Source organism: Caretta caretta, chromosome 5 (assembly GCF_965140235.1).
Source record: "Caretta caretta isolate rCarCar2 chromosome 5, rCarCar1.hap1, whole genome shotgun sequence".
Classification (NCBI taxonomy): Eukaryota; Metazoa; Chordata; order Testudines; family Cheloniidae; genus Caretta; species Caretta caretta.
The window spans coordinates 41,312,550-41,339,652 of NC_134210.1; the positions used below are offsets into that span (position 1 = coordinate 41,312,550).

Sequence of the window (27,103 nt, forward strand, 5' to 3'; positions counted from 1 at the left end):
AAAATGAAAAGACAGAGAGCATTGATTTGAGTGATAGAACAAAAAAGCATATCCCTTCAAAACATCAAGTGGAACAGGCTGATAGATTTAAATGGAAAAAATATCCTGTAAAAACTACTTGAATGGATGACATGACAATCCAGTACTTCCCCATTTCCTAGACATTTTAGTAGAGAAGACATGCAATGATTTTTATTCTACACTCCCACTTAGTCAAGGAAACACCTGAGGTTAATATCATTGTTTCCAATACCAAGCTAAAGACCTTCACAGTTGCCCTCTTCAATACTTTCCCTCATGTTGAGAGCTCAGCCATGTGGCAGCGTGCCCTGAGCTCACTTGGGAAAATGTCTCTTCTGTTAGCTTTTGTTTTTCATTACTGCTAGTGCAGCAGGGCCTGAACTCTCAATGCCAAAACATCAGCTTGGGAAAAGGGGAGACCTTTTGCCATTTAAAAGTAAAAATGATACCCCATGAATTTATGGAGCTCAGTACCTGCAAGGAGATTGTGGCCATGAGTGCACTGCCCAGACCTTCACAGGCACACCTCTAGTTTAGCTGAGCTTTACTCAGCACAATACCAATTTCTGGCCCCTCAGTACTCGTTCAGTTAGCATTGGACCAGTCTCCCAGTAGAGCTCATTGCTGCCTGATATCTGCTCTAAACTACCCAGGCTGCCAAGAGCCCCTGGGGCTGCCTGGCAGCTGGGAATCACAGTCACACCCACAGTCCACCTTCTTTTCAGCAGGGAGGCTGGAGGGGGGTAGTGTAGTGGTCACTAAGGCATCTGAAAATGACCTGGTGATCCCCCCTCACAAGTGATATCCTCCACAGGCTGGATCCTTCCTCTTTAGGGCAGTTTCACACCAGGATGCCGGAACAAACCTATCCTAATTGACTGTCGAATCTAATTCTTTGTCATTAATTATTGCCTTTATGTGAGTAAGGGAGTACAGCACCCAACGTTTCTGACATGTACAATGCACATTATTAGGTAGTGCAGAGATTACAGTAGTGTTAGCACTAAATTCTGCCCTCATATACATGTCTTACTCTATTGAAGTCTGAGAGAATTTGACATTCAGTGATGCACCAGAGGGGTCTCCTATTCACACAGCAGAGCTAGTTCAGCTATAGAGGAGAGACCGGGCCTCAGTTCAGCCTTGCGCATCATCAGGGGGCTGTATGAACAGCATCTTTATTGTGCATAGAAAGAAAAGGCCACTGTTTGTCTTTCAGAGCCCAGATGAGTATGAAACGTTGGTAGTTACAAGGCAAAAATGCTTTTTTTTTCTTTTTTTTAAAGCTGAGCAGATCTTCTATGGAAGTCCATTGAGAGCATACTTATGACAATATTTTATAACCACTTATCTAAGTAAAAGCTGACTTTTATAGACTTCATGAAAATAATAGCGCATGGAACACTATAGCAACAAAATTAACTATGGACATTTCCAACTGCTCCAGGCTTTTTGTATAGAAATGTAAATGTAAGAAGAGCCGAGGAGAAGAATGTACAACTCTAACCATTTACTTGAATTAGATTCTTAATAGATGGTCATGAAAGTATGCAAACTGGCTAATGCATAAAATTGCTATCACCCAGAGGTTTAGTTAAGCTATAACCTGCTCGCCTTGGGACATTAGTAAGGTCTCGGATCAGATTTCTTTTAGGGATTTGTTAGTCAAAGTTCAAGGAGGTGGTTAGAAAGAAAAACAAAAAGGATTTAACTGTGGAGTGATTTTGCTTTTTCTTGTGAACTGCAATTTTTACGCTATAATTATAGGAAAAGGGGGAGTGCTGAGTTGTACAGAGTTGCCCATCTGCTTACGTCCATGAGAAGAGGTCATGTTTGTATTCCCGTAGCGCATAGGAGCCCTAGCCATGGACCAGGAGTCCAAAAGTAGCATCTAAACAAACACCACTATCCTACTACTAGAAACCTTGGGGGGAAGAAAAAACAGGTGCAGGCGAGGGTTTTTCCTGGGCGTTCATGTTTACAACACAAAAACAAACGACATCCATTTATTCAGAAAGATGATAGAGAAATTCTGCAGCATGGGATTCAAGCTAGTCTCCACAAGTATGGAGCCCTAGCTCTCTGCTCCCTTTTGTTTCCCGAACAGTTATCTCTAGCCTTTCGCCTAAACGCTACAAGGGGAGCTGGAGTTAATGCCTTTCTCTGGAGCCTGGGTAGCACCAGTACACCAGGAACATGCTGTATTTTATACTAATTAAGGGATTTGTGATTAAACTTGTAATTTAAAAAAAACAGTTTAGAAAGCAATTAAGATGAATATTGATTTTTTTGCACCAGATTTCTCCAGGATCATAAATGTGTAACTGATTGTACAAGCAATTATTGTCCGAAGCAATTATTGTCCATTAGTAAAATGTAATTTTGATTAACTGAATTTTGCATATTAATGGTATAATTAGAATAATTACACTTACAAGTATTCTGATATTAAGTGATAAGGAAAAAACTATGCAAGTCAGAGCCCAGAACAGAGCTGGGGAAACTAATTAAATTAGAAGGCCAAGAGGCAGTGAGGTAGGGTACAGATGACCCAGTCTTTTTGTAACCAAGAATCATATCTATGGCTTGCAAGGCCAAGTAAAATATGTGCACCAGATGCAAGCAGCTCAAAACTCTGGGTACCCAAGTGGAGTGTCGCAAGGCTGTGATTGCTGACAGGGAAGATACACAGCTGTACAGTGAGGGAATCTGTGGGTATCCTAGAGGAACTCGTGGACAGAACTGGATGCCATAGTTCCTCAGATGAGTGAACCAGAAACTTATTTTATTTAAACAATCAACAAAAATCTTATTGGTTCTTCAAAAGATTTTGTGCAATCTTAAATATAGCAGTTTAGCTAAGGGCCAAATCCTCCTTCCCTAGCTCCTGGAAAGTCTCACTGAAGTCATTTGCACTGTTCGACTGAGCAAATGTGTAAATTTCTTTTACACCCATAATTGCTCTGCCGTTCAGTCAAATGATTGTTTCAAATGGAAAGAAACAACATGTGAGGAATACAGTTCCTGAGGTTTTGAGATCAAAATGCAGTGTAAGTCAATGGGTATAGAAGATAAATGTGAATGTTTTTAATTATTAAACTATTTTTTCAATTAGAAACATAAGAGAAATATATTGATACACTAGAACATTTATAGCTCAATGCCATAAGTTGGCAAATCATTGTTAATGTTTCTATTTATTCTGTGAATGAAGATAGTTTAGTCTTCTGACTTTGTTTCTGGTGTTCTGCCAATTATATTTTGTTTTCCACTGACCAGTTAAATTCTGTAATATCTTCCGATCTGTTTTATGCCTACTTTGCCAGAAACTTCGCAGCAAGTGATAAAATGTTTTCAAAATAGGAATCCTAGCAACCCTATGAGCTAATCTTCATAAATAATCTCCTAAACCAATTGAGACAGAAGGAAGATGTTCTAGCTGAAATTGACTGGCTGTAAGTAATAAACAAAAATAAAATTTCATTTTTTATGTCTGTAACTTCATTATTTCAACTGCTCTTCAAAGGATCTGTCAGACAAGTCAACTAGTTCCAGGTCAAGAGTGCAATAAAAAACAACAACCCAGGTCTGTTAAGAAACAGGTTATCCCTGGCATATTTTGTCTGTATCTTTATAGCTCAGCCTGTGCACTGGCTGCAATGCAGAGCCTTAATCTGACCACTTGACTCCTCCTGTCTGGTGTACCATTTAATTGCAGAGTTATTGGGACATAAAATGCAGTCCTATTACAGAAGCTTCAGAAAATATTGCTGTACCTATAGGTCTGTATCATTGCCAGCATTGATGCATTAGGAGTGCATAAGACATAGGAGTTTGCTGAACTGGAGATTTTATTGGTTTAAAAGAACAAAAAAAAGCTTGGTGGGGGTGCGAGGAAGGTTTGTTGAATTTTACAAATCATTTGCCAAATTCTGTTTCCACCAAAGTCAGTGTAGCAAAATTGCCATTCAGTGGTATCAGAAGCATTAGCGTGCGTTGAAAATATCTACCGAGTAAATTTGCTAACGTTTTATCACAATTTTTAATATACGTGTCAATATATAACAATTACCATTATAATTGCATGCCCCTCCCCACCGCCTTTGTCTCTTTTTGTGTCTGGATTGCAAGCTCTCGGGCTGGGGACTCTGACATTTAATAACCTACGCCTTTGTAGCACAGTTGCCAACTTTCACAGGGTAAATAAGCATCCCAACCTTCACAATAAGCCAAAAATCAAGCTAATCCCATTTCAAAACAAGCTAATCTCTAAGAACCCCAACACCCTATGTGACTAGATTCTCCCCAGTGTGCAGTCTGGGACTGTAGTGGGCCCACTGTGAACACTTGACTCTCTCTCCTCCTTGCCCCTGCTTGCTGGGAACTGATCTCCCCTCTGCCGCCCCCCCACCCCAAAAAAAAGGCGAGAAGCCAAAAACTAGCCAACAAGCAACTCCCAAGACAATTAAGCCAAAAACAAGCCCAATTTTTGCATTGGAAAAAACAAACAAACATGGGTTTGGCATGTCTGCTTTGTAGTTGTGATGGGTCAATAAACTTCCTATCTGTCTGAGCTACATAATATACTTTATATGTAGGGGAGAAGCTGTGGAAATTACCCCATACTCCAACTATACGTGGTCTCTTCCATTACTCAAAGGGCTTCCTTCTGCAGCCCATACTCGGGGAAACCTCTGACATGCATAGGAGTTGTGAGTCAGAAGGCATCTGGCCTTAAATGTTCATTCAGTTCCCACCCAGAATCCATCTATTTCTCTCTGTTTCTGAGGTTTGCATTACAGTTTACTGAGTACATTGCACACTATTTACTCAGTACTCTTCTGGTATTTGTGCAGCATTCTCCTCTGTACAAGGGACCTGAAGAAAGCCTAATCTGATTCAGAAAGGATAAGTAACACACAGTCTTGCCCAGATAGAATCCCTCTGTGGGGTTTTGTTTTCGTTTTTTTTTTTAAACCTCTACTATATTTCTCTTCAGGATTTACTTTTACCTTATGTTAACAACTCTTAGCTTGATGGCAAGGGAGGACATTCAAAACGTGTTTTTGAAGACTTTGATGAGAAGATTTGAAATGACACACAAATTTGAACAGTCAGACCTCTTAACACTTAAGAGAGGAGAGAAACACCTTTAGATCTTTAAGATGTGGGATAAATCTTTAGCTTCTCTAGCCTGCAGGTTCATCATATTGCTCCTTTTCTCTCTGACTCCCAGAACATAGACTGGCTTGGCAATCAAAGAAAATCTTGTTCCATCCATGTCCGAAGGTTTTTGCTTCAACCCAGCTCCATTGATTTTTCACCTGCAGCTGGTAGCAGCACGTGGCAAGAAGAATACAACTAGAATACATTTTCCAGTGATGTAGGCAGATGTGAATGTGGTCTATAGGAAAGCCTTAGCAGCTTGAGATACAGAATAGGACACCCAAATGTTCCTCTGTTACAGCTGCATGTGCCATCTAGGACTTGAAGCATAAATAGGGGGATTGGATTGGATTTAAAGAGGGAGTTCCACTTCTGCTAGTGATGGGAGCCCTGCTGGGAGGATGATGAGGTTGAATAACACTTGACTGTTCATTTCAGACATATATGGAATATATTTAACTTGGACGAATGTGATTTAACAATTTAATATCTTTAACTTTCCTTCCTTGTCTTAAAGTGCTTCCCTGACACCTTTGTATTTAATCAAGCAGAATATTGTCTCTGAGAGTTAGTCATAGTCTTCTGATTACATCATTGTATTACCAAGTGTTTTTTCAAGTAAAGCTAACTTCTCTCTGGGTCAACTTAAACCAGAGTAAGTGTATTGTTACAGCTGGCAGCTTTTTGACTGAAGTGGTGCAAAATGCCATGGTCCACAGCATCCACAGAAGGCATCCGGTTTTGATTGCACACAGTGCAATATGACTCGCACTTGGTTCGAGTCTTGAAAGGCCTGTGGATTTTTGTGCCTATCTTACAATGCCCAGCCCAGCTCCCTGCAGTAAGTGTGTGATATGTATGCTATTTAGCATGCACTTGCATTTTTAACTTGATCTGTCTGCCTAGTTTGAACAGTCCTGTCCTGCACATACATTGTAAGAGGCAGGGGCTAGACCCTCACTATTCCAGGTACCATGGCTGAGAGTTGGCAGCTTCCTCCATAGCTTGGATCCTACGGGAGGGTTTTTATAGTGAGCACCACCGCTTTTGGGTGGTGAAGGTCAAGAACTTCCTGCTTCAGTTGCTTTTGGGACACCCCTAACAGGGGTGGGGGGGGGGGAACCAAGGTCAACCATGTGTGATCTCAGCTGCTTTGAGGTAGGCTGTTGTTGGGCCTTCATGGAAACACTTGACAAAGAATGTGCTCTCAGCTGTCATCACTTATGGGTGGCCATACAAGAGCATGATAGGATTGCAGAGGGAGGGCCAATTGAACCAGTGCTGCTGCTCTGCAATAACTTGCTGCCTACACTAACACTCCACCTGGTGATTAGCCTTGTTGAGCACAGGAGCAATCCAATCAGTGAAGCAAATATTTGTGCACCATTGGTGTGACTACTTTGTGTGGGGACATATAGTGTTTTACAGGCATGATGGGGGTCCAGACAATGATTAGCATGCGTCTTTGATTGGGGTGTCACTCTCAGCTTTGAACCTGGGACCTGTAACGCTCGTACACAAATCTCTACTGCTTGAGCTAACAGAGCAAGTCTTTTTAAAAAGGACAATATCAGATGACAATAGCTATCCTCTGAATTGGCCACAGAGGAGGACACACACATTGTCCGATGTATAACATGCTTGCCCTGTTCAAGGAGGTTAGTCTCAAGCTTTTGAAGTCCACAGCAGATCAAATCCCTGTATGTGCTGCTAATTGTAATGGAGTGCACCTGCACCCACCCCCACCCCAGGTCAGTTGTCAGTGGGAATTGAACCAGGAATATCTAGTTTGTTTCTGATGCAAGGAGTTTCCTTAGAAAAAGAAAATGGGTTAATCCTTTGCTGGTGTAAAGTGGCTTAGATATATCCACTTCAGTGGGGGCTCTGCCAATTTATACCCTGTGGGGATTTGGCCCAATGAATTTAGTTTTGAGACAGATGTAGATTCACAGGCACACTGGAGGTGTCTGCACTAGGCTTTTGGTATGTCTACACTTACCGAGTTTTTGCACTGTAAGTTTCACCGGTGATAGGGAACCAGTGAAAGAAAAGCGCTGGTTTGTGTACTCACTCAATTCCTCCGGCGTCCAAGAGTGTTTACACTACCAGCATTTCTATTGCGGATAAGAGCAGCGCTGTAGGGCAGCTATCTCACAGTGCAGCTCTCTCGATAGGTCTTGTGGGAAGAGGTGAGTGAGCAGAAGGCACTCTGGGTCTCAGCTCAGTGCCCCGTGCTGCCCTGCTTCATGTCCCAGCAGCCCCATTACTTCCTGGTTTCTTCGTGGCTTTTTTTTTTTTTTTTTTAATCTCCTGCTGTCTGACTGCTTTCCCAGCCACAGCTACAAACAAAGGAAATGGGAGCTTCAAACTTCCCTGGGCTTACAGGGTGAAGGGCGGACATCCATGTGTCAGAGCAGTGGAGATGCTGGCCAGAGTGGTCACTTCTGGAACGTGGGATATCCTCCGGAGGCCAAGGGGTGTTTATACTTTCACAGCAGTGCAAAAAGAACAGCGGTAAGAGGTGTATGCCTCTCATGAAGGTGGTTTTCTTTTTGCAGTGAAACTTCTGAGTTTCATTGCAAAAAGTCATTGGTAAGTGTAGATGCTCCCACGGTGTTAGCACAGAAAGGATTTTTGTCCTTTAAATGGTAAGTGTAGACATACCCTTTTGTTAAAACATTCTGCTTCTATCACTGGTTCAGCTCCATTGGGGTGGATAGCACAAATAAGGCATCTGACCAAGTATGCATATAACATACATTGTTTGAGAGACACAAGATGGGTGAGGTAATATCCTTTATTGAACCAACATCTGTTAGTGAGAGATACAAGCTTCTGAGCAACACACAACTCTTCTCCTGGGACCAACACAGCTACAACTACACAGCATACATTGTAAGAGAGACCTTTGGGGGAAAAAATGATTAATTTGGTACATTCATGAATCATGCCAAGAAACCTATTCCTTCTGCTGTGGTGCAGATAGGCTTGTCAATAGCTTCTGTTGTAGAAGTTTATGGATTAGGGCTAATAAAATTAGAATGGCAGCAAATGACTGGGTTTACAAAGTTTTCTCAGCATGTTAAAAGATCATGACCAGCCAGGTTCAGGCAGGTAACAAAGTGATGATTCGCAAAAAGAAAAGGAGTACTTGTGGCACCTTAGAGACTAACCAATTTATTTGAGCATGAGCTTTCGTGAGCCACAGCTCACTTCATCATAAGTGAGCTGTGGCTCACGAAAGCTCATGCTCAAATAAATTGGTTAGTCTCTAAGGTGCCACAAGTACTCCTTTTCTTTTTGCGAATACAGACTAACACGGCTGTTCCTCTGAAAAGTGATGATTGGTTATCTCACAGAGGTGCAGGGTTCCATGTCCCATAGATAAACAAAAGAGAACCACAGTGAGATACAGGGAAAGGCAATTAGCCTGGCAAGACAGTTTCTTCAAAGGCAGAGCATGGTGGCCTCAGCCTATTCTCCTTTTTTGACTCCCAACTTGGAGTCAGATTCTGCCACCCTTAGGGTATTGTTTACACTGGATCTGGAAGATGCCACTTTAAACTCAAAAAGATGTACCTGCACTCATTTTGATTGCACTAGCAGCTAAAATGCCAGTCTCATTGTGGAAGTGAGCGTGGTGGGACGGGCTACTCTCAGTACGTACTAGCCACTCCAACCGCTCGCAGCTACACTTATGTTTTTAGCACACTTGCTCGATCAGCGCTAATGTGGGTATACTCAAGCTGCAAATTAAACCTTCCAGCTCCAGTGTTGCACTGAATGGTAGCTTACAATGCAATCAGTAGTATAGAAATCAATACAAGTATCTATGGAGCAAGGCGCTACTCAAGGTGAATAGGAAGAGCAGAATTTGGCCCTTAAATATTATTCAGCTTAACATTACTAGTAACAATATGACTTTTCATTTAATATCCATTGTAGATTTTGTTTTGTTTTTAAAGCTAGTCATGTGATATTCAGATAAACAATCTTTCTCTCCCTCTTATTTATTCTTGGTATTGTGGTAGCACGTAGGGACTCCAGTCATGTACCATGACCCCATAGTGCTAGGAACTGAATTATTCTGAGTTATTTCTGTATTTGTACAAACTAGTTTCTGTTCAATTTCCCTTTTCGACTACTGATTGAAGACTTGGTTTGTTTTCTTCTGAACTGATCAAAGGCAGCATCTTGATATGCAGATATTCCTGTTGAGAGACTCTATTTGTTACAAAATTAGTGCTTGTGTTTTAAAACAAATACAAGTAGATCATGTAGAGTGAGCAATATCAGGGGGTTTGGCAAAACAATGGCCCTCTTGGGTCATCTCACATTATTTAATAATACATAATAAACAATAGCCCTGGAATGGAGGGAATAGTTACGGCTGCCTCTCTGTTAGTACTAAAGTATTATGGCAGAGAATTCGCAGTCTTCACTGTCTCTCTTCAGAGAGAGCTAAGTAAAGATCTTGCTCTTTGTTGAAAGTCAATAGGACAAAAGCTGCTTTCAGTAGTCCTCACACTGGGAGGGAAATGGACCTGTTAGCTGTATTTCTCCACCAGAGCAGAATGACTATAAAGTAATGAATTAATGATGGCTCATTTGATATCACCACATCAGTACCTCTGCCCTCAAATAAAAATATTAAAGTGATGAACAATGATGGTGTCACTGTTTTAGTGTTCCCATTTACAGTAATTCAAGGGTCAAACACAGTCTTTACCAGACTGACAAACACACCTCTGAATTTTTTAAGTCAGACATTTGTAAAGAAGGTACTGAAAAAAAAACCCAAACCTGAACAACCCCAGACTGTAGGGAAGTTCAGATCTGATTACAAACTGAAGTTGTCTATAAAAGTCTGTGTTAACATCTTATAGGAAATTGACAAGATATGCAGCAAGGATCAACAGCAATGAGAAACTCCCATTGACTACAATGGAGATTCACCCCCCCCCCCCGGTAGTCTGTCCATTTGTCTAACAGTGCAAGTATTGTTGTACTCTGCTGCTGAAGAAGCATAAAAATGGAAAATCTCCTAAGAGGAAGAGCCACTTAGCCAGATGGACAGATTATTTTTGTATGCCCCATTTCCTTTTTCTAGAGTATCTTCTGGTTTCAACCTGTGCATGAGAGTTCTCACAAAAGGTAAACTGAAACAAATGAGCTTCCCAATTGAAATAGTCAGCGTTCATTAGGATTTAAATGAACAAAATATTGTCCCAGTAGAACAAAAACAGTCAACATACCGCAAAAGACCCCTTCAGCTCAGTAGTCCACATTAATTCACAATCAATGGGAACAGTATTATCAGAAAGCTACCTAGACTGTGTCATGGAAATTCCAAGCTGTTACAGAGTTATGATCTTCTGCATTTTTGGTATCTTTAACATTTTCTCCAGTACTGTATCTAAACTTTTTTCTTTTTTTTTCCAGAGGTGCTGAGCCCCAGCAGCATTTATTGGCTTAAAGTTCTGGATGCTCAGCCCTTCTGAAAATCAGGCCCTAAGTTTCTAACCTCTACTTGTGAAAATATTGTTTTAGATGTGAAACCTGTGTCTTCTAATTGAATGGGACTGTGATAGGATATAAGCCCCACAATGGCAAATAAATGGTTAACATGGAGTCTGAGGGACCAGTTAGCCCATTCTGTGTCACCTGGAGGGGAGATTTCTAATTAAGGCTTAGATCCAGCTGGGGAGAACCAGATTGGGTGGGTCTTATAAAGAAAGGACTTCAGGCCCAGTGGGCGAGAACTGAAAGAGGACAGCTGTGGTAGGGATGTTATACCTTGAGGCTGGTCCTGAAGATAGAGGACACCAAAGGTGAAGGGGTTTCAGGTAGCTGCCAGAGAGGCTAAGATATGCCCAGAGGAAGCTCCTTAGCAACAGACTGGGAAAAGCTGTACAGAGACCTGAAACTCCAGGGAGAGGGGACTAGAGAGTGAAGCTCCATGACAGATGCCTGCAAGCAGGTGATGGTAGGAGGAATATGCAGTAAAGACGCTGTGTAGTGCAACTGATATACTATAGGGTGCAGCTCACTTGTCTACTGCTGGGGACTCCTGGCCCTGCCGCACACAGATTGCAGGCATCAGTAAGAGGAAGGGTAGAGGATGAGGAAATGCAAACTTTTTAGGTGCTAACTCAGATTTCCCCCACTGAGGCAAAGAACGGATTCCTCCACATGCTCCCTGGAGCCCCTGAGGCGCACAAAGAAGGGATAGAAATTAAAATTCAACCAGAACACCCCAAGCAAGACAGGTTTCAGAGTAACAGCCGTGTTAGTCTGTATTCGCAAAAAGAAAAGGAGTACTTGTGGCACCTTAGAGACTAACCAATTTATTTGAGCATGAGCTTTCGTGAGCTACAGCTCACTTCATCAGATGCATACCGTGGAAACTGTAGCAGACTTTATATATACACAGAGAATATGAAACAATACCTCCTCCCACCCCACTGTCCTGCTGGTAATAGCTTATCTAAAGTGATCATCAGGTGGGCCATTTCCAGCACAAATCCAGGTTTTCTCACCCTCCACACCCCCCCCACAAATTTGTGGGGGGGGGGGGGGTGGAGGGTGAGAAAACCTGGATTTGTGCTGGAAATGGCCCACCTGATGATCACTTTAGATAAGCTATTACCAGCAGGACAGTGGGGTGGGAGGAGGTATTGTTTCATATTCTCTGTGTATATATAAAGTCTGCTACAGTTTCCACGGTATGCATCTGATGAAGTGAGCTGTAGCTCACGAAAGCTCATGCTCAAATAAATTGGTTAGTCTCTAAGGTGCCACAAGTACTCCTTTTCTTTCTCCAAGCAAGACAGTATAGGTTTCTGTGCACCTGCTCCCCCAGTTCTTCCCTTCCACCTCTGCCCCTGATTCTCCAGCCCTCAAAGTAGGGCTTAAACTGGATGTAAGTGGTGCAGAGGAGGAGTGCTGGCCCTCTGTTCAGTGGTGAATTTCAGCCATGTTTTGGGGAAATGTCCTCACAGATTACAATGCTTTTGTAATGGCTCTTCAGTGTTCTCTCAGCTATTTGTGGGGTATCATACACCAGGACCAAACTCTAAACCACCTAGGAATACAATGTTGCATTTCAGATATGCAACTACAAATGAGTAGAGCTGGTAATTATCAGCACAAACTCACAGTACTGCTGTACAGTAGGAAAAATCCTGTTCAGTCTGAACTAACAGGGTAGGTAAACTGACTGTTAATTGTCAAGTAAGTGAAAATGTAGCTTATAAATCCAGTAACCGATGGTAGGTTCATGATAGTCCTGTGGGTTTTTTTAAATAGGATTTATTACCAGAGATGCTTCTGTCGATCAGCCTTCTGCCAATAATCACAGCAGATCTTTATTTGAATGTATATAGAGAAGAGCTGGGCTTGATGCCCTGAATCCAAATCGGCTCACTGCTGGTTTAGAAAATATGATCCTATGTACTTATCCTTAATGCACAGATAGTACTAGACCAAAAGTTGCAATGGTATGAAAATAATACTCATGGAAATGATCCATCTAGTCAGATGGTCATATCTTGACCATCACCGTGAAGACTTTGCATCTCTATGGAAAGGGTTAAAAGCTGCTACCAGCCGTCCAATACGTTAAATGTTGGATTAACAGCCAACAGTTTAAGCCCCCTTGGGATGGATTGGTAGATATGAAACTAATTTTAGTTGCCATTCCACCTTTTTTCTGTCCATTTCTCTCCCACTTCTCCCATCAGCCAGCCAACTAACAGATTAGAGAGGCACAAATGAAAAGTAACACTTGCCATAAACATACTCTATTCTGCCAAATAGAGTGCAGTCAAGGCTGCTTTTAATTCCTGGAGAGGAGGAACTTATCACCACGGTTTGGGACTAGGCTGCAGTCCCTTCCTAACGTGGCATCAATTGAGCATCAAAATCAGGACCATAGAAAAGGAGAGTAGGAGGAGTTTTCATTTTCCTTCTCAAATAAGCTGCAGAATGTTGCTCAACAGGTCTGGGACTGAGAGCTCCATTTCTCTTAAAGAAGACTTAAAGCCAGGTAATGTCTGACTTTAGGTGCTGCTGCTGTACTAAATTTTGAAAGACCTGCAGAACACACAACTTTTCCTCATGCACTAACCAATTTCATGCAGCTAGGTGCTTGTGCAGTTGCTGGAAGAGAGCAGAGCCTGTTCTGGGTGTCAGAGTAGCAGCTGTGTTAGTCTATATCTGCAAAAAGGAGTACTTGTGGCACCTTAGACTAACAAATTTATTAGAGCATAAGCTTTCGTGGGCTATAGCCCATTTCATCAGTAAGAAGATATATACACACATACAGATAAGTTGGAAGTTGCCATACAAACTGTGAGAGGCTAATTAGTTAAGATGAGCTATTATCAGCAGGAGGGGAAAAAAAACTTCTGTAGTGATAATCAAGATGGCCCATTTAAACAGTTGACAAGAAGGTGTGAGGATACTTAACTTAAGGAAATAGATTCAATATGTGTAATGACCCATCCACTCCCAGTCTCTATTCAAACTCAAGTTAATGGTATCTAGTTTGCATATTAATTCAAGCTCAGCAGTTTCTCATTGGAGTCTGTTTTTGAAGCTTTTTCTGTTGCGAAATTGCCACCCTTAAATCTTTTACTGAGTGGCCAGAGAGATTGAAGTGTTCTCCTACTGGTTTTCGAATGTTATGATTCCTGATGTCAGATTTATGTCCATTTATTTTTTTGCGTAGAGACTGTCCGGTTTGGCCAAAGTACATGGCAGAGGGGCATTGCTGGCACATGATGGCATATATCACATTGGTAGATGTGCACGTGAACGAGCCCCTGATGGCATGGCTAATGTGATTAGGTCCTATGATGGTGTCACTTGAATAAATGTGTGGACAGATTTGGCATCGGGCTTTGTTGCAAGGATAGGTTCCTAAACTGCTACATGCCACAAGGAGCCACAACAGTAGTTCCCTTAACCCACCCAACAATATTGTTAATCTTTCCAGCTATACTCTTAGCCCAGCAGAAGAATCTGCCCTATCTCGGGGCCTCTCCTTCTGCCCCTCCACCCCCACAAACATGATACAGTTCTGTGGTGACCTAGAATCCTACTTTCGACATCTCTGACTCAAAGAATATTTCCAACACACCTCTGAACAACATACTAACCCACAGAATCCTTCTTACCAACACTACAAAAAGAAGGATTCTGCGTGGACTCCTCTTTAAGGTCAAAACAACAGACTAGACTTCCACATAGAGTGCTTCCGTCGACGTGCACGGGCTGAAATTGTGGAAAAGCAGCATCACTTGCCCCATAACCTCAGCCGTGCTGAACACAGCGCCATCCACAGCCTCAGAAATAACTCTGTCAGCCTTTTTGATTATGATGTCAAAGGAGGTGCTGTTGTCATCATGAATAAGTTGGAAAATGAACAAGAGGCTGCTAGGCAGCTCTCTAACTCCACATTCTACAGGCCATAATCCTCTGATCTCATGAAGAGAAACTAAAAGAAACTACACCATTTGCTCAAGAAACTCCCTGAAAAAGCACAGGAACAGATCTGTGCAGACACATGCCCAGAACCCTGACCAGGGGTATTCTATCTGCTTCCCAATATCCATAAACCTGGGAATCCTGGATGCCCCATCATCTCAGGCATTGGCACCCTGACAGCAGGATTGTCTGGCTATGTGGACTCTCTCCTCAGGCCCTACGCCACCAGCACTCCCAGCTATCTTCGAAACACCACTGACTTCCTGAGGAAACTACAATCCATCTGTGATCTTCCAGAAAACACCCTCCTGGCCACTATGGATGTAGAAGCCCTCTACACCAACATTCCACACAAAGATGGACTACAAGTCGTCAGGAACAGTATCCCCAATAATGTCACGGCAAACCTGGTGGCTGAACTTTGTGACTTTGTCCTCACCCACAGCTATTTCACATTTTGGGGACAATGTATACCTTCAAATCAATGGCACTGCTATGGGTACCCGCATGGCCCCACAGTATGCCAACATTTTTATGTCTGACTTAGAACAATGCTTCCTCAGCTCTCGTCCCCTAATGCCCCTACTCTACTTGCGCTACACTGATGACATCGTCATCATCTGGACCCATGGAAAAGAAGCCCTTGAGGAATTCCATCATGATTTCAACAATTTCCATCCCACCATCAACCTCAGCCTAGACCAATCCACACAAGCGGTCCATTTCCTGGACACTACTGTGCTAATAAGCAATGGTCACATGAACACCACCCTATACCGGAAACCTACTGACCGCTATGCCTACCTATATGCCTCCAGCTTCCATCCAGGACACACCACACGATCCATTGTCTATAGGCAAGCTCTAAGATACAACAGCATTTGCTCCAACCCCTCAGACAGAGACAAACACCTACAAGATCTCTATCAAGCATTCTTAAAACTACAATACCCACCTGCTGAAGTGAAGATACAGATGGACAGAGCCAGAAGAGTACCCAGAAGCCACCTACTACAGGACAGGTCCAACAAAGAAAATAACAAACGCCACTAGCTGTCACCTTCAGCTCCCAACTAAAACCTCTCCAACACATCATCAAAGATTTACAACCTATCCTGAAAAATGATCCCTCACTCTCACAGATCTTGGGAGACAGACCAGTCCTTGCTTACAGACAGCCCCCCAACCTGAAGCAAATACTCACCAGCAACCACACACCACACAACAAAAACACAAACCCAGGAACCTATCCTTGCAACAAACCCTGGTGCCAACTCTGTCCACACATTTATTCAAGTGACCCCATCATAGCACCTAATCACATTAGCCACGCCATCAGGGGCTCGTTCACCTGCACATCTACCAATGTGATATATGCCATCATGTGCCAGCAATCCCCCTCTGCCATGTACATTGGCCAAACCGGACAGTCTCCACGCAAAAGAATAAATGGACACAAATCTGACATCAGGAATCATAACCTTCAAAAACCAGTAGGAGAAGATGTCAACCTCTGTGTACCCTCAAAAGATTTAAGGGTGGCAATTTTGCAACAGAAAAGCTTCAAAAACAGACTCCAAGGAGAAACTGCTGAGCTTGAATTAATATGCAAACTAGATACCATTAACTTGGGTTTGAATAGAGACTGGGAGTGGCTGGGTCATTACACATATTGAATCTATTTCCCTAAGTTAAGTATCCTCACACCTTTTTGTCAACTGTCTAAATGGGCCACCTTGATTATCACTAAAGGTTTTTTTTCTCCTGCTGATAATAGCTCATCTTAACTAATTAGCCTCTCACAGTTTGTATGGCAACTTCCAACTTATCTGTGTGTGTCATCTCTTCTTACTATACGTTCCATTCTGTGCATCCGATGAAGTGGGCAGTAGCCCACAAAAGCTTATGCTCTAATAAATTTGTTAGTCTGTATGGTGCCACAAGTACTCCTGTTCCTTTTGTTCTGGGTGAGTTTGGTCTTTGAGTAGGTTCCTAAGACTGGGAAGGGGGTCCTTTTGATCTCCCAGTGCCTAGTGTTCACGCGTGTACTTGCTTGTTCATACCGGGGCTGGCTACCATCTGAATAAACAGTCATGGGATGTGGTGAGAGCCATGTTAATCCTGGGGTTGGTAGTGAGGAGTGGAAGGTGGAGCTGGCCTGCTGAATAGTAGGTCAGAGGGAGAAAAAAATAAAGTATTTTAACAAAATCCCTGAAGGAAGCAAGTGTGTTCTTCATTTATTGGTGTTTAATATTGTACTTCTATCGATTACTTTAAAAAAAAGTCTGAGACTCCTGGATAGCCATGAATGCTTACAAATCAGAGAAAGCTTTTGTTTATTTCAACAGAGAAATGAACACATCAGTCATGGGGAAAGACACTTGATAGACTATTACTGACTGACCAAAGCCATATATTCTTTACACACAAACAGTTATAGCCAGTAAAAACCAATAAATTCCCTCTTCTAGGGGAGGTAAGAGACATTTATTACATTTGGTATTTAAAAGAGCTAATGTCTCAGTCTGTCTCTCTCTCCCTATCAGGAAACACAAAAGGCAAGATTTACTGGCCAACAGGGCTACTCCTCACACTGAGATGATTAACAACCAAGCAGGGAGAGGGAAGTGAGGTTGTAAATGTGGCAACAGTGGAGTCATAAAAGGTAGATCAAAGGAGAAAAACCATGAAATAGAAAGTACTTGGTGTGCCAGTAGCATTATCAGACTAAGGACTCAGGAGTCCCCAAAAACTCAATCAGCAGCACCAGGATGTGTATAAGGTTTGTTCTTTTTATCTTATGAAATTTCAATAAAGATAGCTTTATAAATTTTACAATTACAGAGGTGGAAGTACTCTTGCTTAGGGGAGACTTGCTATGGTGAAGCTTAAGAAACCCTGTATTAGCTTGTGGAACAGTGCAGTGGTAAAAGGATTTTTATCAAAATTAATTAAAATGCCAGTGCAGGAGCTACTCGATATATTTACCTTCAGCTCTAAATACATTTTTCCATGTTGAAGTTTTCAGAGGGAAACCAGTCTGTGTTTTTATGGATTTATTAAAAGGATATGACACTAAGCAAATATCTCATGAACCAATCTACTTCTAATTTCTCTAATCCAATATAATGCAATGATCAAATTAGGGTTGTAATTGAAATTAAATCAATAGATCAATGGTTCAATTTATCTGGCTGACCAATTACTACAATGAGTAGTGACATCAATTTATTAGGTTAACACAAGAATTACTTCAATGCTTCACATGAAAGGTAAGAGAGAATGCCTTTATTTTAGTCTAATCAATTGGGCTAAGAGTCTGCAAAAAGCAGTTGCTGACTCTCCCCTTTGTTTTAAGGAAGGCTAACAGATTTCTTTATAGCTTACCACTTCCGTGTTCCAGCTGAGGCTGTGTCTACACTGCACACCTTACGATGGCACAGCTGTGCCACAACAGCCATGCCATTGTAAAGTATGCAGTGTAGCCGCTCTTTGTCAGCAGGAGAGAGCTCTCCTGGCAACAAAATAAAACCACCCCCAATGAGAGGTGGCAGCTTTGGCAGTGGAAGAATCTCCCACTAATAAAGTGGTGCCCACCCCGGTGCTTTTCATTGTTAAAACTTTTGTCATTCTGGGGGGGTGTTTCTTTCATGCTCCTGAGTGACAAAAGTTTTAACGATGAAAATGAAGTGTAGATGTAGCCTTTGTCTATGTTCTCTCTCTGAGAAGCCTTCTGGGATGGCCAGTGGGAGAGTGGATTCCCTTTAACGGGCCATCAGCGCACCTGGCTATTCTGTTGTACCTGAAAGGCTGGTTGTAGGTGTTCCCAACTTCACAACATATTACACACACCCACCCACACCAAAACTGCATAACTCCACATATGATAACATATACAATCCAATAGGATATTAATGTTCAACAGATAGACTTTTTTAAAATGATACCTCACAAGGCATAGTTTGTGTAAAAAAAATAATAATAATAATAATATATAAAAATATAGACAGTGGTAAATATGGGTGTTCTAGGGTGCTGCTTTGAAGTAGAGAGTCACAAAGCTATTAACTGTCTTTACCTTGCAGGTAGAGAATAGGTGCACCCCAGTCCAAGAGTGCCTTTGGAGCATTCCCCTGTGATATCCAGACCCTGACACTGGCTACTCTCAGAAATCCCAGCTCCTCTGCCCCAAAGGAGTAAGGTACCCCTGTTTTACTTTAAATCACTGCTCCTGTACAACGCACAACACCAGAGGTGGATTTACAGTGAAACACAGGGTGCCCTGGCATGGGGACTCAGGGCTGGACAGCTGTGGGGGCAGAAGTTTAGTCCTGCTGGCTCCTGGGGCTCTTGCTGCAGGCTCAGCAACCAAGCTTCTCCACCTCCTCCCCTGACCGTGCCGCGTTCCCGCCCCTCCTCCTCCCTCCCAGTGCTGCCCCCGTCACTGAACAGCTGTTTGCCAGTGCTCCGTGTGCTACGGGGGGAGGAGCAGAGCTACAGTGCACTCCAGGGAGGAGGCGGAGAAGAGCAGGGGTGTGGCCTTGGGGAACGGGGTGGAATCAGGGCAGAGCAAAGTGGGGCCCCCACACTCCCCCTACACATACCTGCCCCCTCCCCCAGCCATAAGCTACTCAGGGCAGGGGGATGGGATCACCCCCATGACCACAGCCCCCTGCCCTGACTCCTGCAACCCCACCACACACCCCTCGCACCAAATGGAAGCTCCTGCACCCCCCCCCATTCATTCATTCATTCCCACCTGCACCTCTCCCACCAAATAGGAGCTGCCCCAGGTAATCGCTCCACACCCCAATCTCATGCCCCTAACTCCCTCCCAGATCCTGCACCCCTAGCCCTGATTCCTGCACGCGCCCCTCCTCCCCCACACACACACACATCCCCACCTGCACCCCTCGCACCAAACAGGAGCTGCCCCAGGTAAGCACTCCACACCTCAACCCCCGTCCCAGCCCTGAGACTCCTCCCACACCGTAACTCCTAGCCATGAGCAGAGGGTCCCAAAACCTCCAATTGCCAGAAGCTGGGATTGGACTACAAGGCATGGATCACTTGATTGCCCTGTTCTGTTGATTCCATCTGAAATGTCTGACATTGGCTGTTGGAAGACAGGATACTGGGCTAGATGGATTACTGGTCTGACCCAACATGGCAATTCTTATGTTAATCCCCAGGAACTGGTTTTGCTCTGAATGCAATATCAAAAAATTAGAGAAACTACATTTGGAAAGGCCTGCTTGGTCATCCAAAAACTATATTCCCTGCCAGTGCTGGATTTTTATATTTTGTACAGAACTTGTACATTTTGTGCTGAACAGAGACACATTGCACTGGTTTGTCACATAGATCTCTGTTAACTTTAGTGTTCTGATGATGATTCTAATGACGACAATACATTCCCTTTGTGTGCCACCATTACTGTTTGATCTTGATTTTCTATTTTGTTGGGGGCAAGTTCAAACTCCTTTATCTTTGTAAATGTTTTATTTCTTGTCAATCAAAGACCTCTTTTTTTTATAAGCACATAATTAATTGAATACTTTTGATTTTAAGGTGCATTTGTTATCTTTTACCCTCTGTTAGACATATTGAATTCTAGAGACCAGTGAGAGTAGTTTCTTAGGATTCTTCTGTGTATCAAATAAGTTGTAATTAGTGATTTAATTCAAATCTTTATATATGTGGAGAATGTTATCAAAAGAAAATATCAAGGTAAAAATACCCTTTCCCTTTAAACCACCCTGACAGGTACTTTTATCTACAGGTACTGCCACCATGCAAACAATGGGGTGTGAAATGCAAAGTGCACCAAAGAGTTGCACTGTAACTGCCCCATGTGGACATTACTGGCACAAGCTAAAAGCTACCTTGTTTTTTGTCAACATAGTCCTCTTTCAAACAGGACTGCATTAATGTGACCAAAGTATCTAGATGAATAGAGAAGAGTTGCAGCATGCTCTGAAGATCACCGTAGTTAGGCTTCCTTAGACAAGGGGTTGGTGGGGAAACTATTTCTGGACTCAACAGCCATCTGTTGAGAATGCCTTGTGCCCAGTGCCCTGTTGTACAAATCGGCAGCCTGTCAGCTCCTGTTCCCCAACTCTAAACCATTGCATAAGAGGATGGAGATGCACCTACCTCCCTGTAGCAATATAGTCATATCAAACCATGTATATTTCACATAGAAAAAGTCATTACCCCATTTTATAGTTGGGGAAAATGTAGGCAAAGAGAAGTTAAGGTCTATGTTTTGAAACGAGTTTGCTAATTTTGGATGCCCAAATTGAGACATCAAGGAGTCTGAGTTTTGAGAATGGCTGAGCACCTACAACATACATTTGAAAAAAAAAAACAAGTTGTGAATTCTCAGATCTCTAAAGCTGACTCTAAAGGCTACACACACAAAAGTACTTAGGTGCCCAGCTGCTGCTTTAGGTGCATAAATTCCAGAATTAGGCACCACTAGTATTCACAAAACCCCCACTCAGATGCCACCAAATGCTGTAGGCACCTAAACTTGCTATGTGCCTAAGTTTTTTGCCAAGGCCTCAGTGCCCATGTTTCTACCTCTGAGCAGGTCTACTACTACCTCACTCTAGGTGTGCAGATACTAAGCCCCAGTGTGATCCCCAAACTGGGGATAAGATAGGCATTCCCCTGCTTAACTCATCTGTGGACACCAAGCTTGTAAGTATGCGCAGAGCAAGCTCATACAAAAGGGAGCAGCAGGCTCCCTCATAACTTTTCGCCCAATGGCTAGGGTACTCACCTGGAATGTGGGAGATCAACAGTTCAAATCCCCCTCCTGCCTCTCTGTCTGAAAGGGGAGAAAGAATTTGAACAGGGAATCTACTGCCTCTCAGGTGAGTGCCCCAGCCACTGGGCTATGGGATATTCTGTTGCTGGGCTTCTCCAGCCTCTCCTGTAAAAGTTGTTGCACTGTGGATAAATAATTGGAGCAAGAGCACTGAATCGTGGATCTCCTACATTTTGGGTAATTACCAGGCAATAGCGTTCTTCTCATTCTTGTGTGAGCTTTCACTTTTTGTCTAGTCCAGTGACTCTGTATTTATCCATATTGGAACAGCTTCAACTGGAGATTGAGGGACTAAAAGGGAGAATGAGGGGCTAAAAATCATGAGGGAGATCTCTTCCCCTCTCCCCCAGAGTTGCAGTGCCTAAGTTCCTTTGTGAATCTAGTCCTAGGTGTCTCAAATTAGGCACCTAAATTAGTGAGTATTCCTGAAAGTGTATCTGGAAATTACTTAGGATGCATTGTGATCTTGTGGCTACCTGTAAAAATGGAAGTCAAGAGGCCTGTGTCCAAATCCTCGTTCTGACAGTGATTTAATGTGTGACATTGGGCGTTTCAGTAAACTTATCTTCGCTTCAGTTCCCCCATTTGTAAAACAGAAGAAAATATTTACCTCTTTGACATTGGCAATTTGAGGCCCAATGAGAGAAAGTACTTTGCTGTTATATAGGAATATTAGAGCAATGGCAGAAGAGAGAAGATTGGGGGGAGGGGGGGGAAGAACTCTAGTCTCTCTGCTTATTCACCTCTCTACCACAAGGCTTTTGGGGCAACTCCATCTTTTCCTCCAATTTTTCAAAACTCCTATGTTCAAATTTTCACACACAAGTAGCTCTTCAACTTTTTTGTATATTTCACTGAAAACAAGTTTTATAAAAATCTGAAATGTCATGGGTGAAAAATCAAAAGTGCAATAAAGTATCTCAAAAAATTTCATTAGTTTTTTGTTGGTTTGTTTGCCATTTTCACCTGGGTATACTCTTCTGGTATATTTCAAATTATAATGTGTATAGATAATAATTCAAACAATTCTTTATTATTTCTACTCTGTACTTCAGTGCTGCATATATAAGCTGAGTCTCCCCAACAGATAAAGGGTTTGCTTTCTGAGACCTCCAGATCACTCCATAATTTTCTTCTATCTCTTGTGCTTGATTCCAAACAGGGGAGGCAATGGATCACAAATTTTTAGCAATCTACAAATTAATATATTCTCTGAATCATTAATGAGAAATACTGAATAGTACTGTTCCTACTACTGATTTTGTTGACCCCTATTTCTTTACCTCTTTCCAGTTTGATGTACTTTGACCAGTTATGCTGAGTTCATGGAAACCAAGTCAACTGATCTTGTACCTAAACTATAGAAGCAAGAGAACATGTTTATGATTTCCCTATTTTCATGTAGATTTTTAACGAACTTCTGAAAATATGGGAGGAGAGGTACCTAGCTGGTGACTGGTAAAAAGCAAGTCAAGTTTTAGGCATATTCAAGGCTTAAGCTGAGGTTCAGGCCCATCTTTACTTTGTCTGAACCAGTTCACCTCTGTTTGTCTACTCTTTTTCCTGTTTTTAGTAGAAACTGAAGGAAAGCAGTTATTGAATACTTCACCAACACCAGTGTCCGCCAGTTTTTGTTTCCACTCATTATTCCACTCATTAACAATTATTTCTTCCTCATAGACACATCCCCTAAGAGCGGAACCATCATGTTCATCATTGATCCCATCATGATTGAACATCTTACATGCAAGTTCAAAGCTTAAACTGATAAAGCTTAAAATTACTTAAGCAACAGCTACTGAGTTCCATGTTCTATCCTGGGGATTAATGACTGGTGGTGAGATGTTGATGGCCCATAGAGAAGTTGAGGGTCATTAACCCTACCCTCCCTATTAATTTCCAGGAAATGTACTTCATGGAAGTCCATTAAAAGTATTAAGAACAAAAGTTCTACACTATCATTTTTGGTGGGCTTTATATTGTTGCTTGCTTATAACATATTGAGCATTATGGGATGCCTAGTTTTCTGGGCACTATTACAGAATTAATTGTTCAATGCACCAGTCAATCTGCTTGTATGAGTTGTTTGCTGTTCATTCATAATTTTTTTTCCAAAACAAGTCATAAAATTAATGTTAACCAATAAATCTTTCTGCACAAAATGTATCATTTCAATCTACACGCTAATGAACAGACTTGAAAAATTATATGTTCCAATAAGAAAATAAATTGCCCTATTAAAGGCTTAATATCATTCATCAATATTTGATTTGTAGCAACCATCAATAATAAATGTCAGCACAGTCCAGTGATTTAAAATAATTCCTCAGTAATTTCTTACATTTTTACTCAAATAATCATTTCCGCATCCTTAGTTCTTAGACTATTTAAACTTCTTTTCTAAGATGAGAAGAATCCCAACCAATGCAAGAAACTGCTTTCCCTCTATATAGTTTTGGGACCTCATTGTCTTTGACACCCAACCCCAATGCATCATCATCATTGCTTTGTCAGTAGAGGTGCTATTGATTACAGTCTGTTGGTGTGTGTTCTGCTAGGCTTGAGTCAGGGCATTCTTAATGGAGGGTGACTGACAGTGGAACTCACTCCCTCCGCTGGTCTGTTAGCACCTACGGCTTTTTGCAGTGTGATGAAAAGTTCATGTTTTCAGCCAAGCCTTTGCCAGATGGGTCTAAACTAATGTCTACACATAAATAACAATAGCAGCATAGCTGCAGCGCTCAGTGCAGACACTACTTATGTCAGTTGAGGGATTCTCCCATTGGCATAGGGAATCCACCTCCCCAAGAGGTGGTAGCTATGTTGATGGGCAAATTCTCTTGTTGATCTAGCGCTGTCTACACTGGGATTAGGTCACCAGAGCTATATCTCTCAGGGATATGGCTTTTTCACAGTCTTGAGACATGTAGCTATGCTGATGTAAGTTCCCAGCATAGACTAGCCCTTAGGCAATGTCTTCTGATCTCTCATTTGCTTGGTGTCTGATTATGTGGAGCAAAGTTAGTACTGACAGCCATTATGTTTGCCTTATGTAAGATACTCCTGGATGCACTGTGGGCCTCAACATGTTTCCGCTGAATTCAAGTAACGAAAGGGAAAGAAGATAATAGAAAGAGATTTAATAGAGAAGGGAGAAGTTTGACAAAGGGCAAAAGCAAAAATAAAACCAAGCAAAACACCAAATTGGAAAGGGAGAAAATATGGAACATAAATAAGAAATTAGGAGTGTATAAAAATGGAAGAGAATATCGGAAAGGAAAATAGGACCTTGAAGGTAGAGGAGATATAAGGAAAGTCTTTGAGGGGGACAAAAAGAAATTTAGAAAAATGTTAAAACAGAAAAATTACTGAGGTAAAACAGATTCTAGAGAGGATGGAGGTAAAGATGCACCAAAATATACTGTTAAAATTAAAAAAAGAAAGAAGGACAAAACCCAATGGAAACAGAGCCAAATTCTTTACTTATCTTCATCCGTGCAACCCTATGGAATGCTATGGATTTGTCTAGGTGCAACTGAAAGCAGAATTTGTCCTTCTGAGTTTATTTTATAAAGGTATATCACAAAATGTTGTCAAAACACACATTGGCTTTTACATACTAGAACATGAGGACATGATGGAGGAGGAGGAGGGGCTAGTGAGATCAAGTGTGGGGTTGTTGAGGGCACATGAGGACAGGAGTTCAGTCTTCCTTCTCTTTAAGGCCGAATAACCAATCTAACTATTTCTGTCTATTTAGGTTCTTTTAACGATTTTAAGGCTGATTCCCAAGGGTCCTGGAGGGACAGAATTTTTGATAGTAGGCCTTTACCTCTGGAATTAAGAACTGCAAGAAATTCATTTAGGCCTGAACCTACCTACATTCAGGTAAGTTACTTTCTCCAGGTTTTAAATAAATCCCTCATTTTCCTCCTCATATTGTTAAAAGGTCTTCCTTTTCCTGTCCTTTTTAAAGTGCTTTAGGAAGTAGTTAGATGTTAATTTTTATATGAAGGAAATGTTTTAAACTTAATCTAAGCCATGTATGGTGCCTCCAGATACTGCCTGACTTAGTGCTGTATAAAAGCTTGCGATGAATTATTTTTGATTGTAAAGTACAAACAATTCCTACCGTTTATCCTCTGATCAGGGCAAGTAAGGAGAATCAAGTGTCTTTATCATGGAGTATCTCTGTGGAAATATAGATGTGTCGTGTTACTTAGGGTTCAAATACACGAAGATTCAATTGCTTCACTTTTTCCTCATTAATTACAACATTTAAAATGTGGTGTAGCATGCTAATTTATAACAAAATAGGTAAGTAACATGTGCCTCCCTGGAAAGAATAACAAAGTTAACGCAGAAATCAATAAACCGTCATTTCCTAGAATGTCAGTGATGTTAATAGTCCAATTAAAAGGAAAAAGATTTCCAATGCCTCTTAAAGCAACCTATTGGGACACAGCTAGGGATCTTGGAATTCTGCAGCAAAGAGGAGGGAATACTGTGTCCGATATTTGGTGCAATGATAATGAGAAACCCGAGGATCAACTGTTCGCTGAAGAATGGCAGCTCACCTGAAACAAGTGAGTGCCTACTAATTTATTATTATTATTATTATTAATTGTTTGTCTTCTGGTAGCACCTACAAACCCCAGTCATGGACCAGGACCCCACTGTACCCCAAAGAGCTTGCAATCTAAGTAAATTATAGTGGACAAGAGGATCATGCACACTATCATTAAGACCAAGTGCCAGGGGTTCCCTATATTACAAACCCTGCTACTCAACCTTAGTTACATGCACACAGCCTACTGAAATTCCTTTTCTATGCATAATTAGTTTTCTGTTTACATAATGTCCTTTACCTGTCTGGCCTTTAGAACAGATACAGAAGATAGACATAATTAAAACTAGCTTTTATACAAGTTTTAGAACAAGCATTCCAAGTGTTTTACAAAAGGGCAAAATCACAGAGCCGAGTTGGCCAACTGAAAAGCTTTAGAAAATGAACATCTTCATTACAAGTCTACTTATAAAACAAAAGATAGTCCAGTGCCATTGAGCAGGGAACTCAAAAATCTTACAGTCTAAAAGGTTTAGGCTCTGATAAACTGAAGTTCATATTTAAGAACCATAGAGATGATCAAATATTATGGTCACGGAAGCCATCTAGACAGATTGATAATAGATACACAACTAAGGGGAACAAATCATTCATTGCAGATCTCACTGCAAAACACATTTTAGATGAACATATCACAAAAAGATTACTTTGTATATCTGTGAGATGAAGTCAGAGGCATCATACTATGATTATTCATGGTATACTTCCCATTATTAGACATGAGTGTGGGAGGTTCTTTTGAATGTAACAGGATATTTGAACACAGCATCATCTTAGAAAAACAAAGCACTAACACACACTTGTCTTTCTTTTGATATACTGTAAAATTACAAATTCTAAACTCTTCACTATCATAATCCTATCGATATTGTGGAATTCTAGTTTCAGAGCTATAAACTGGAGATAACTGGCTCAACCTCCAGATGATAAATGTTAACATTTTCAAATAGTGACAATCTTTTATT

The 27,103-nt window shown here is 41.6% G+C and overlaps 1 protein-coding gene across 1 annotated transcript in view; it reads left to right on the plus strand.

Annotated features, from left to right (window-relative positions):
- RNF180 (ring finger protein 180) overlaps window positions 1-27,103 on the plus strand; it is a 232,972-nt gene that overhangs the window by 43,523 nt on the left and 162,346 nt on the right. The window contains exon 2 of the mRNA XM_048850903.2: window positions 25,272-25,399. The gene's annotated coding sequence lies outside the window, so the exon portion shown is untranslated. The remainder of the gene's footprint in view (window positions 1-25,271; window positions 25,400-27,103) is intronic.